This window comes from Camelina sativa, chromosome 12 (assembly GCF_030686135.1).
Source record: "Camelina sativa cultivar CO46 ecotype springtype chromosome 12, ASM3068613v1".
Taxonomy (NCBI): domain Eukaryota; kingdom Viridiplantae; phylum Streptophyta; class Magnoliopsida; order Brassicales; family Brassicaceae; genus Camelina; species Camelina sativa.
Window position 1 is genome coordinate 17,918,020 of NC_141891.1, and position 12,072 is coordinate 17,930,091.

A 12,072-nucleotide genomic window follows, 5' to 3' on the forward strand; every position below is an offset into this window, starting at 1 on the left:
CTTCACAAGTCACTTTATGGTTTGAAGCAAGCCTCTCGCCAATGGTATAAATGTTTGTCTAAGGCGCTTCTTGATGAGGGTTTTGAACAATCCCCTGCTGATAATACTTTGTTCGTGAAAGAAACTAACACTTTCTACACTGCAGTGTTAGTTTATGTCGATGATATATTGATAGTCAGCAATAATGATGCGGCAGTTATGAGCATAAGGGCGGCTCTTGCTCGACAGTTCAAGACTAAGGATCTAGGTCCAGCTCGATTCTTTTTAGGCTTGGAGATTGCTCGTAACTCCAAAGGGATCTCTGTTTGTCAGAGGAAGTATTGTTTGGACTTGTTGGCTGATTATGGTCTCCTTGGATGCAAGCCAAAGTCAACCCCAATGGATTACAAGAAAGTTTTGACAAAAGGTTCAGGTACGCTTCTTTCTGATGGAAGGCCTTATCGGGAACTTGTTGGTCGTCTGTTATATTTGTGCATAACACGCCCCGATATCACATTTGCTGTGAACCGCTTGAGCCAATATTTGTCTTGTCCAACTGATGAACACTATAAGGCAGCTCTACGTATTCTGAAGAATCTCAAGAATAATCCTGGACAAGGTTTATTCTTCTCTGCTCATACAGATATATGTCTTAATGGTTTTTCTGATGCTGATTGGGGAACCTGTTTGGAGAGTAGGCGTTCTATCTCTGGTATGTGTGTGTTTCTGGGCACTTCGCTTATTTCTTGGAAGTCGAAGAAACAAGATGTTTGCAGTGGTAGTAGCACAGAAGCAGAGTACAGAAGCATGGCAGTCACCACGAAGGAGCTTCTTTGGCTTGATCAGATGTTGAAGGACTTACACATAAAGGTTGTCTGTCCTGCGAAACTGTTATGTGACAACAAATCGGCCATGCACATTGCGAACAACCCAGTTTTTCACGAGAGGACTAAACATGTAGAGATTGATTGTCACATCACACGTGATCAGGTTAAGAGTGGTTTTCTGAAGGTCTTACATGTCTCTACTGAAAACCAACTAGCTGATATCCTAACAAAACCGTTACAGCCTGCTCCATTCTATTCAATTCTCAACAGACTGTCGGTTTCAAGCCTCTTCCTTCCACGGGAAGCTTCGGCTTGAGGGGGGTATATTAACATATATGTATTATATAGAATAAAGAGAGTACTAAGCTTCCTTTTACTTAGTACTAATACTTGTATATATACTCTTGTAAATGTATCTTTCTACGGTTAATGAGAAATCACTTTTACAATCCTAAAGTGTTAATAGGAACCAAATCGGGAATGGTGTTGGAACCTCGTCCATCTCCGAATCCAACTCATGTAATGCTCGTGTCGTTTCAAGGACAAGGCCACGTCAGCCCTCTACTTCGTCTCGGAAAGCTAATTGCTTCCAAGGGTTTACTCGTTACTTTCGTCACTACTGAGCTTTGCGGCAAGAAAATGAGACACGCCAACAAGATCGTCGACGGTGAGCTTAAACCGATTGGTTCCAGTTCAATCCGGTTTGAGTTTTTTGACGAGGAATGGGCAGAGGACGATGACCGGAGAGGTGATTTCCTTGTGTACATTCGACACCTCGAGAGCATTGGGGTACGAGAAGTGTCCAAACTCGTGAGGAGATACAAGGAAGCGAACGAGCCTGTCTCGTGTCTGATCAATAACCCGTTCATCCCATGGGTTTGCCACGTAGCGGAAGAGTTTAATATTCCATGTGCGGTTCTTTGGGTTCAGTCTTGTGCTTGTTTCTCTGCTTATTACCATTACCAAGATGGCTCAGTTTCTTTCCCTACAGAAACAGAACCTGAGCTCGATGTTAAGCTTCCTTGTGTTCCTGTCTTGAAGCACGACGAGATCCCTAGCTTTCTCTTTCCTTCTTCTCACTTCGCAGGTTTTCGACAAGCGATTCTTGGACAGTTCAAGAATCTTAGCAAGTCCTTCTGTGTCCTAATCGAGTCTTTCGACTCCTTGGAGCAGGAAGTTATTGATTACATGTCAACTCTTTGTCCCCTAAAAGCCATTGGACCACTTTTTAAAGTCGCTAAAACCGTTACTTCTGATGTAAGCGGTGACATTTGTGAACCGGCGGATCAATGCCTCGAGTGGTTAGACTCGTGGCCTAAATCGTCCGTCGTCTATGTTTCTTTCGGGACTATTGCGTATTTGAGGCAAGAACAGATCGAGGAGATCACTCATGGGGTTTTGAAATCAGGTTTATCGTTCTTATGGGTGATTAGACCTCCACCGCATGATCTCAAGGTCGAGGCTCATGTCTTGCCGCAAGAAATTAAAGAGAGTAGTGTTAAAGGTAATGGGATGATTGTGGATTGGTGTCCACAGGAGCAAGTATTGGCTCATCCTTCTGTGGCATGTTTCGTGACTCATTGTGGATGGAACTCGACGATGGAGTCTTTGTCTTTGGGAGTCCCGGTGGTTTGTTGTCCGCTGTGGGGAGATCAGGTGACTAATGCGGTTTATCTGATTGACGAGTTTAAGGTCGGAGTGAGGCTCGAGGGAAGATGTGGCGGAGAAGCTTTTGGAAGCAACGGTTGGGGAGAAGGCAGAAGAGTTGAGGAAGAATGCTTTGAAATGGAAAGCCGAGGCAGAAGCTGCGGTGGCTCCTGGAGGTTCGTCGGAGAAGAAGTTTAAGGAGTTTGTTGAGAAGCTAGGTGTGGGAGTATCGAAAGCTAAGGAGAATGGAAACTAGACAAAAAGTGTTTACTGTCTTATTATTGTTTCATTTCTTGTGAGTCTATCTTGGTGGATTGTGAAGTTGAATGTTTTGTCTTTGTTTATCACGGTATTATTAAATAATAATTCACCCGTACATGTTTGTTTCTAAATTGAGACTTTCGTATGTATCCTTTTTGTTTTTTTTTTCTTATATTATTTCTTCCGTGATTGTCCCAGTATAGCAAAAGCACAATTTATGTTAATGGTATACAAACTGCAATAAAGCTTTTAGTTTCGGTTACAAACTGTAAAACCCAAAATCCACTATGCGGAGATACGCTGAAGTGGGTCGTTATCAACTTTGCGTGTTACCCAGTACGCGGTAAAATTATATACCTCAACCCGCAAAGTAGTGTCTTTTAAAAAAATTGTGCCTTTGAAAGTAATGAAACTTTAGCTAGTGAACACTAGTTAATGAGTTTGGGGAAGTAGTTTTTTCGGAGCCAATATAGTTTCATCGGACGAAATCTAAAAGTGTATAAAATCTCACAAGTCTAAAAGGGTATAAAATTCATGGATCACGAATTTATGAGTAATGTTTTTTCTTTTGTTTTTTTTTTTTAGCAACATTTTTACTAGATCAGCATAGAGGGAGCCAATGAGAAGGAACATTTTTTACAAAGGTAAAAGCAAGATAAACTTTGTCGGCGATTAGTAGCCCCAAAGAAGTCGTTCCATCACTCGGAGTTATGTTTCTCTTCAAATAGATAGAGTGGGTGTTGTGGAGGAGAATAAATGCTGTGAATAGTCGCTATCATGCACATGATTGGGATCACATTAATGACACACATCAAGTAGTAGTACTGGATCTCAAATGTACTAATCCAACACAGCATCTACAATTTCTTCCGGACACATGGATGACACCAAAACCAGCATTAAATCTTATACTAATTATAAGACTTTTCCATCCTTGTACAAACAATTCACAAATCATATATATAAAAGTAAAGTTTCACTCTCTCCTTATTGGTCCACTTGGCATGCAATGCAATTTTAACAAAAAAATATTTATATTAAAACACAAATTTAGAAACAATTAATTTTCATATTTACCTTACATAATATAAAACTGAAATCATATAAATTCCCTTTATAAATTATGCATTAACTTTATTTCTCCACTAAGTTGTATTAATCAATTGTATTAAAACAAAACAATAAATTAGAATTGTAACTCTCATTTTTCTAAATGTAAATTTTCATCATTTCTCTTCCTATAAATACTCATTATCTTATTCTCTAAGTCTATCACTCTTTCATTCTCTCATCTTCTTCCACTACTCTCAAATCTTTTTTTTTTTTTTTTTTGTATTTTTTTTGTTATTGTTGTTGTATGGGTTATAAAAAATCAAATCAAATATCATTGTTAAATCTTAGTTTTAGAGTTTGTATGATATGTATATCTTATATATATTTTTTTAATCTTTTAAAAGGTTTATCTCCATTTCCTATTTTATATTAACATCTTATAAGTCATTATTTCATACTTTCTTACAATATTCACCACACAATAAGATCATGAAGTTGAAATGATCCATATCTAATTTTCTGTTATGTCTATGGTTATCTCACATATTCATGTATCATTTTTAATAATTTATAATGATCAATATAATATTTAATGATCAATAGAATTATCCATTTATAAAGTCTATTTTGTTTTGTAAAGTCTATCAACTCTATTTATAAAGACTATTTTGTTTTGTGATCCAATTGATAAATCTGCAAAGATCAATATAATATATATTTTTTTAATGATTTGAAGTTTTTGAAAACAAAAATAACATAATTAAAAAATTGGTTTTTGTGTGTTTAATCAAAATAAAAAATGATCCAAAAAAGAAATCATATTAAGCTGGAACTTAAATATAAAAATAAATTATAATTTTAAAAATACCATTTAACTAAATTCTCTAAAGATGAAACCATTAGTATGAAATCTAGCACTATAAATTAAATTGATGAGTGAAAAACAAAAACAAAAACCAAAAAAAATATAAGTTATCCTTGGGATTTTAAAAATTATTGAGATTGAAGAATTCATATAATTTTATAAAAAAACTAATTTAGTTTGTCACTTCAAAAGTAATACTTTTTTATTTTGAAATATTATGTGTAGGTGTTGAGTTTATATCAACAAACAACCAAATCATGTAAATTTTGATTCGGCCACTTGGTATTCCTTTTATTTTAGGTTATAAAAAATAAAATATTTATTTATAATTAAAAGCATGTAACTCTATTTAACTCAAATGTAACTCTTATCCAATAATTGTACATTAATTCATTCCTCCTACTAACTTCTTTATCTTTCAAGAGAAAATATTTTTGGTTAAATTTTAATATTTTTAATTATTTTGGTTGGCTAAACTTATATTCATATTTTGGTTGGCTAAATTAATATATTTCTCATGTAAATTTATTGTTTATAATATATTTCTCATTTCAAAGTTTAAAGCAATATATCATATACATAAAAGTAAGGTTTTGGTCTCTCCTTATTGGTTGATTATCATTTAATGTTTTCTAATTTTATTTTATTTTTTTATTTGCTTTCTAATTGCTTTAGACAATATTTAAGACCCAATAAACACAAAACATTTAACTCACACATTAAAATAAAATTATAACTGAAAATAAAATAAATTATGCATTAATCATATTCTACCACTCAATTTTATTCAAACACAATAAATTACTATTGTAACTTCATAATTCTAAATGTAACTTCCACCATTTCTTATCATATAAATAAGGATTCTCTCAATCTCTCATTCTCTCATATTGGCATCATTTTCGTATCTCATTTTCACGTTCCTTCATTCTCTTCTACAATATCTCAAATTATTTTTCGTTTATTTATTTATTTTTGATTTCTTATTTTTGTTGTATGGGTTGTAAAAAACAATTGAAATATCATTGTAAATTTTTAATGCTAAATTTTAATTTTAGAGACTACATGATATATATTTTACATTGTTCTTATTTTAAAATATTCATCTCCATTATCTAATTTGGATTATTATCTTTAAAGTAATCATTCTCTCCTCCTCTCCCACCAATATCAAATGTTATTATATCTCATATGTGTTGTAAGAGTTTGATTCTATATTTTAATTTAGAAAGTATTATAAATATATATATATATATATATATATATATATATATATAAAGCTAAAAAATACCCCATTTATTTTTTATTTGGAAGTTTAATACCTGGTCTCTTTTGGTTGGAAGAAAACTACTTCATCTAATTAATATTGGTCTAAAAATACTTCATTTTTAAAGTTGTTGGTAATTTCCTACCCGTGACTTAACATCTGTTAACGGACGTTAAAGAATTAGTCCACGGTGTTACTTTATAAATACACGTGTTAAATAGATATATACAACTTGTTAACAAATTATAACTGATAGTTCCTCATGGTTTAGTGGTAACAAAGAGTTTGTTTCCCAATCTGATGCGGGTTCGAATCCATGCATATGTGTTTTATTTTTCCAATTTTTTTTAACTAAGGGCAAATTCGTAAATATATCTTCCTCTTCATTAGCAGCGGCAGTGATGTCCAACCGTCAACTGAACCAACGAACAGATCTCCGACGGCATGGTGGTGGCTACGGCGTGACGGGTTGAGAAGGAGGAGGAGTGACAACGGTAGGGTCGAGTTTTGGGTAAGGAGTGAGAAGGCGCGGCGGCGGGAGCGGAAGAGATACCTATGCATTGGGATTGGACCTTTTGTTTTGGGTTTGGCTATTCTTACACTCGCAGGTTAGTTCTGTCTCATCAGACGGGGAAGAAATATGCAAGAACTTCAGATCTATTCGGTGGTTCAACTTTAATCGACGGTTGCATACCACCGCCGGCCACCGCTGCTACAGTAATAAGAATGAAGAAGATGATGTATTTACGAATTTGCCATTAATTACAAAAAATAGGTAAAAAGAATCCAAAGGTCGATTCGAACCCAGGTTTCTTTGAGAAAATAATTTTTGTTCTTACCACCACACCATGAGAATCTAATGGTCAATTTCTGTTTAGAAGTCGTATATATCTATTTAACACGTGTATTTATAAACTAACACCATCGACTAATTCTTTAACGTCCGTTAACAGATCTTAAGTCACGGGTAGGAAATTACCAACATCTTTAAAAATGAAGTATTTTTAGACCAACATTAATTAGATGAAGTATTTTTCTTCCAACCAAAAAAGACCAGGTATTAAACTTCCAAATAAAAAATAAATGAGGTATTTTTTAGCTTTTTTCCCTTTTACATTGTTCTATTTTTTATAGATTCATCTCTATTATCTAATTTGGATTACCATCTTATAGTAATCATTCTCTCCTCCTCTCCCACCAATATCAAATATTGTTATATCTCATATGTGTTGTAACTTGTAAGAGTTTGATTCTATATTTTAATTTAGAAAGTATTATACATATTTAACATTGTTTTCAATTTTTATTTTATTTCTATAAAAATAAAATATTTCTTTTATATTTCTTGCCTTTCTAATCTATTCATATTTATTTTTTAAATTTGCATTGTTAAATTTAAATTTACATATGTTGGTTTTAACAAAAAAAAATCAACTTTATTTAAGAATTGGATGTTCCTATTCATTTTTAAACAATCAATATGTAACATAATATATATATAAGCATTTTGTCTTGCAATCACAAGTTCTATTTCCATTGCTTAACTCCATGGTTAAACTATAATATATGTTATCCTATTTGTAGGAACAATAACATACTTATTTAATACATTTAAAAGAGCAGATGATTAATCGAAATAAACATTTCTCCAAATTTTATAATTCAATCAATGTGAGTGTACTTATTACTTTGAAAAACCTTTACACTGAAGTTCATAAAATCATATAAGAAAACTAAAATACTATGTCACTTCAAATTTGGAAGGAAACACTTGGTATTCTTTTTAAAAAAAAGTCAAGACATATATGAAAATTTAATAATATTAAACTCACTTTAAAGGCATAAAAGGTCATTTAACTCAAAAAATAACTTCTATCCAATAATTCCATACATTCCTCCCACAAATAATAAAATATATATATATATATATATGTTCAATATTATATTTAAATATTACATAATTTTTTAGTTAGCTAAACTTATAGTCACATATATACAATATATATACATAAGAATCTATATTACTTATTAACACCATAATTCGACTCATTATTTGCTTAACTCAAAATTGGTTTCAAAGCCAACTAAAGAAAAACAGAAACGATCTTATTGATATTAGACCAACACATGGGCATACAAACATAATCACTTACACGGAAGATAATTACTTTTAAAAAATAACTTATTATTACAACATCAACATATGAAGGGTTTACACAAGCAGTTAATTAGAAATCTAAAATACAATAAATATATTGGGAACAATATCAGTCAATGATAAGATTGGATCCTCAAAAGCAAGAAACAACATCCTCATAATTCATAAAAAATAAACGGCACAATTGTACACATCTAAACGAAATGGTATAAACATATAGTGTATTAATACAAGTGACTGCGAAGCCCATATATGTCTAATTAAAACGAAATAATACAGAAGAGAAAACGAAAAAGACCAAAAAAAACAAGAAAGTGCCAACTACACCACAACCCACGCGTTGCGTGGGGAAGCACCTAGTTATATATATAAAAGTAAGGTTTTGGTCTCTCATTATTGGTTGATTTTCATTTAATACTTTCTAATTTTTTTATTTTTTATTTGCTTTCTAATTGTTTAATTGCTTTAAACAATATTTAAGACTCAATTAACACAATACATTTAATTCATACATTAAAATAAAATTATAACTGAAAATAAAATAAATTATGCATTAATCATATTCCACCACTCAATTTTATTCAAGCACAAGAAATAATATTTGTAACTCCAATAATTCTAAATGTAACTTCCATCAATTCTTATCATATAAATAAGCATTGCCTCATTCTCTCATATTGGCATTTTTTACTTTCTCATTTTCACATTCTCTCATTCTCTTCCACTTCTTTCATTCTCTTCCACAATATCTCAAATCATTTTTTTTTTGTTTTTATGTTTTCAATTTCTTATTTTTGTTGTGTGGGTTTGTGGGAAGGTTGTTAAAGGGTGAGAACCAGGGTTCAAGGAACGCCTGGCGCACCAATAACCTACTGTGGATTTGGATGAATAGTTCCATTTGCCCAGTGAGGGGTTAGGATCGATGCTCTGCAGGGCCAGCTTAGGGTCCGTTGGGGCGGCTAGCGGTGGGCTAGTGGGGTCCGCGGATGGGTTATCACATAAAAATCGATTTTTATGTGACAATCTGTCCCGTAGACCCCACTAGCCTCACTGCTAGCCCACTAGCCTCACTGCTAGCCGCCCAAACGGACCCCAAGCTGGCCCTGCAGGGCATCGATCATAACCCCTCACTTGGCAAATGGAACTATTCATCCAAATCCACAGTAGGTTATTGGTGCGCTAGGCGTTCCTCGAACCCTGGTCCCCACCCTTTAACAACCTTCCCACAAGAGAAGCTGTCACCAATTGACCTGCAGATCATCAGGTCAGTATGGAGAAAAGCGGGGCACATTGGGCAATACACCATAACTTGCTTCTTCACTCGAGTTGCTCCTCACGTACGCATGTTCTAATAGTCGAGTTGCTGTTGCTAAAGCACCTATGGTTCCATCCCTGGTAACTTCAACCGCTGCCTAAGATCCTTAGAAAAAGAGTGTCGATAAGCGGCAGGCTTTTAATCGATCTAAGAACTGTGTTCGGCTTCTGAGTCCAAATCCCAACTAAGGCTAAAAAAGAATTCATCGCTTATGAAAGAGATGAAATTGCAGAATCTGTTGATCAATCCATCAGGGGCTTTACCCTGGCACTTCCCACTTACTCCTAGCAGCCTTTCTTTCTTGCCATTGAGGACGAAGATGGCTATTTATTAGAACAAAGACCTGAAGTTTACTTCTATTAAAGATCTGAGCCTTACGAGACTTCATAAAGATACTGCCTATCCTGTGCTTACCTTGGTCTGTGCTGCTTCGCCGGAGCTGCTATAATGAGATCAAGCAGTGTGCTGGTTGTCAGATTTCACTTAACCTATATTCATAATTCATATTGGCGCAAAGCCATAGATGATGTCAATCAAATCTTGGTGTTCTTCAACTCTCAGAATCAAACCATCTCCATATACTGGTAGCCAGGAGGATAGGATGAAAAGAATTTTATTTTTAACGTCTATCTGAAAGACCACAGGCGGAACAGCCAATGACAACGGGAGCTATCAATAATAGACTCCTCCTTCTAGCCTTGAGCAAGCAAACAGCATAGAACTTTATATCTATCTAGACTACCATTGTCAGCTTGAGAGACTAGAAGCTACCATCTCTCTTGATCAATTGACTTACTATATCGCACCTCTGTCTGTGCTGCATCACATTTTTCAACCCGAGCAAGCCTTCTTAGGGTTGGGACTCTCTAAAGTCCTGGGGTTCCGGGAATCCATTAAGCTCAGAACTTTCATTCAGATATCTAAAGATGGACCTCCCTTATACTCCGAAAATACTTTAGAAAGCATAACCCTACTACTCTGTGCTGGGCAAACTTCCAATCTATAAGATTAGCGAAACAAACATAAAAGCGCTCTTTCGCTCTTGTGGATGCTTTCTAATCTTAGTCCCCTGTTAGTCAGGGCTATCCACCTCGAATTATCCTGGTGGACCTGATAGTCTCGTAACAAACTAACTTATTTGAGCACACCGCCTTCGCGGATGGAAGAACTCAAGCATCTCTTCTGCGTAGATGGAAGATCAGGCTCCTCCAATGTCTCTATATAAGATACGTTGGGAAGTAGTACACACTAACCAAGAGAAAAAGACAGGATAAACGGGAGACTTCGCTGCCCTCAACCCTACTATGAGGATATAGGGGATAGCACAGAAGGATACTATCTATCTTCGTTGGGATTTGGGAATAGATGTATGCTGTTAACCACTCGAATGCAGCACACGCCGAAGTATTCGTAGGTATGCTTCTTGTATGACCGATCCGTAAATTAATGGCCGTTTCTAGTGTTTCGCCCAAGTGAGAGGAGGAATAAAGAATAATTGAATGAAGCAGCAAGAATGACACGGATCAACAAAAGGCGATGAAAGTGGACGAGTAATCCTGATTCTACGATCTTCCTTTGTGCGCCTACACACAATAAAGTTGTCTTGGGAAAAAGATGACTGATCGACTCAATGAATCGCCTAACCTCTGAGAAGGTTGGTAATACCAGCTTTTTGTTTAGCGGTGTGCTTTGCTTTTATTTCATAAGAGTAAGAGAATCAAAAGAAGCAGGAAGACATGAGTATTGGTACCTGGGGCAAAGAGTATACAAATCATTGGTTCGGGAGCACACTTACTCGGAACTATTCTCCTCCGCTAAAGAGAAGGTTGAGTCACAGGTTCGGATGGAGCCCTGAGGGCTTAGGGTAACTTTAGGGCATATGACCAAGTCGATAACTCAGATCTGCCAACGAAGATGTCCACGGCCTGTTACCCAGAACAATTCATCTACCAACCCAGAAGGGAGATCTTCCCATTTTGGTATCGGGATAGCAAAGCAACGATTATCTTTAATCGAAAATCAAGGTCTGACTCTTAGAGGTCTCGATTGGTATTTTATACATGGCGCGGTCGTTAACGTTGGTGAATTAGGTAAAGGTACGGAAAGAGAGGGATTCTAACCCTCGGTAAACAAAAGCCTACATAGCAGTTCCAATGCTACGCCTTAAACCACTCGGCCATCTCTCCTACATTATGACCCAGAAACCTCGAGTGAATAGCGAGTCATTTATATTCTTGCAGTAAAGGTACAACCACAAACAATCTATTAAAAATGGAAACCTTTTTTCTTCAAAGAAAGATCTTCCTTCGAAGAAAAAAAACAATAAGAATTGTTTGTTACCATTAAAAAAACAAAAGCACTCTTTCTATTCATCTTTGTCAAGACGACGATCCCGTTATATTATTATATTTATACCGGATTTTGCCAATGAATTGGAACGCGAATCAACTACTCCCTTCATGGTCACATAGTCATTACAGAATTTTGTTTCAGGTATATATGTCTTTCTTAATTTCATATTGGTAGTACCTATTTTTTTATATAAACTCTTTGTGGTTTTTACCGCCCGCCGGTTCGCTTATCGCCTTTTTTCCTCCGTTCACTTTCTCCTTTATCTTCTTCCTACCTTGCGGGGGTGACTTAGGTGCTAGGATTAATACCATATTAGATCGAATAACTCCTTCCCTTTTTTCAAGAGAA

At 35.1% G+C, this 12,072-nt stretch overlaps 1 non-coding gene and 1 pseudogene across 1 annotated transcript; one reads left to right on the top strand and one right to left on the bottom strand.

Moving 5' to 3' along the window:
- The first annotated feature begins 1,274 nt into the window (after window positions 1-1,274).
- Window positions 1,275-2,709, top strand: LOC104748912 (UDP-glycosyltransferase 84A1-like; annotated as a pseudogene).
- An 8,762-nt stretch (window positions 2,710-11,471) lies between these two features.
- On the bottom strand, window positions 11,472-11,558 carry TRNAS-GGA (transfer RNA serine (anticodon GGA)). The gene has a single exon. It is a non-coding gene; the product is annotated as a tRNA-Ser (tRNA).
- Window positions 11,559-12,072: the final 514 nt, after the last annotated feature.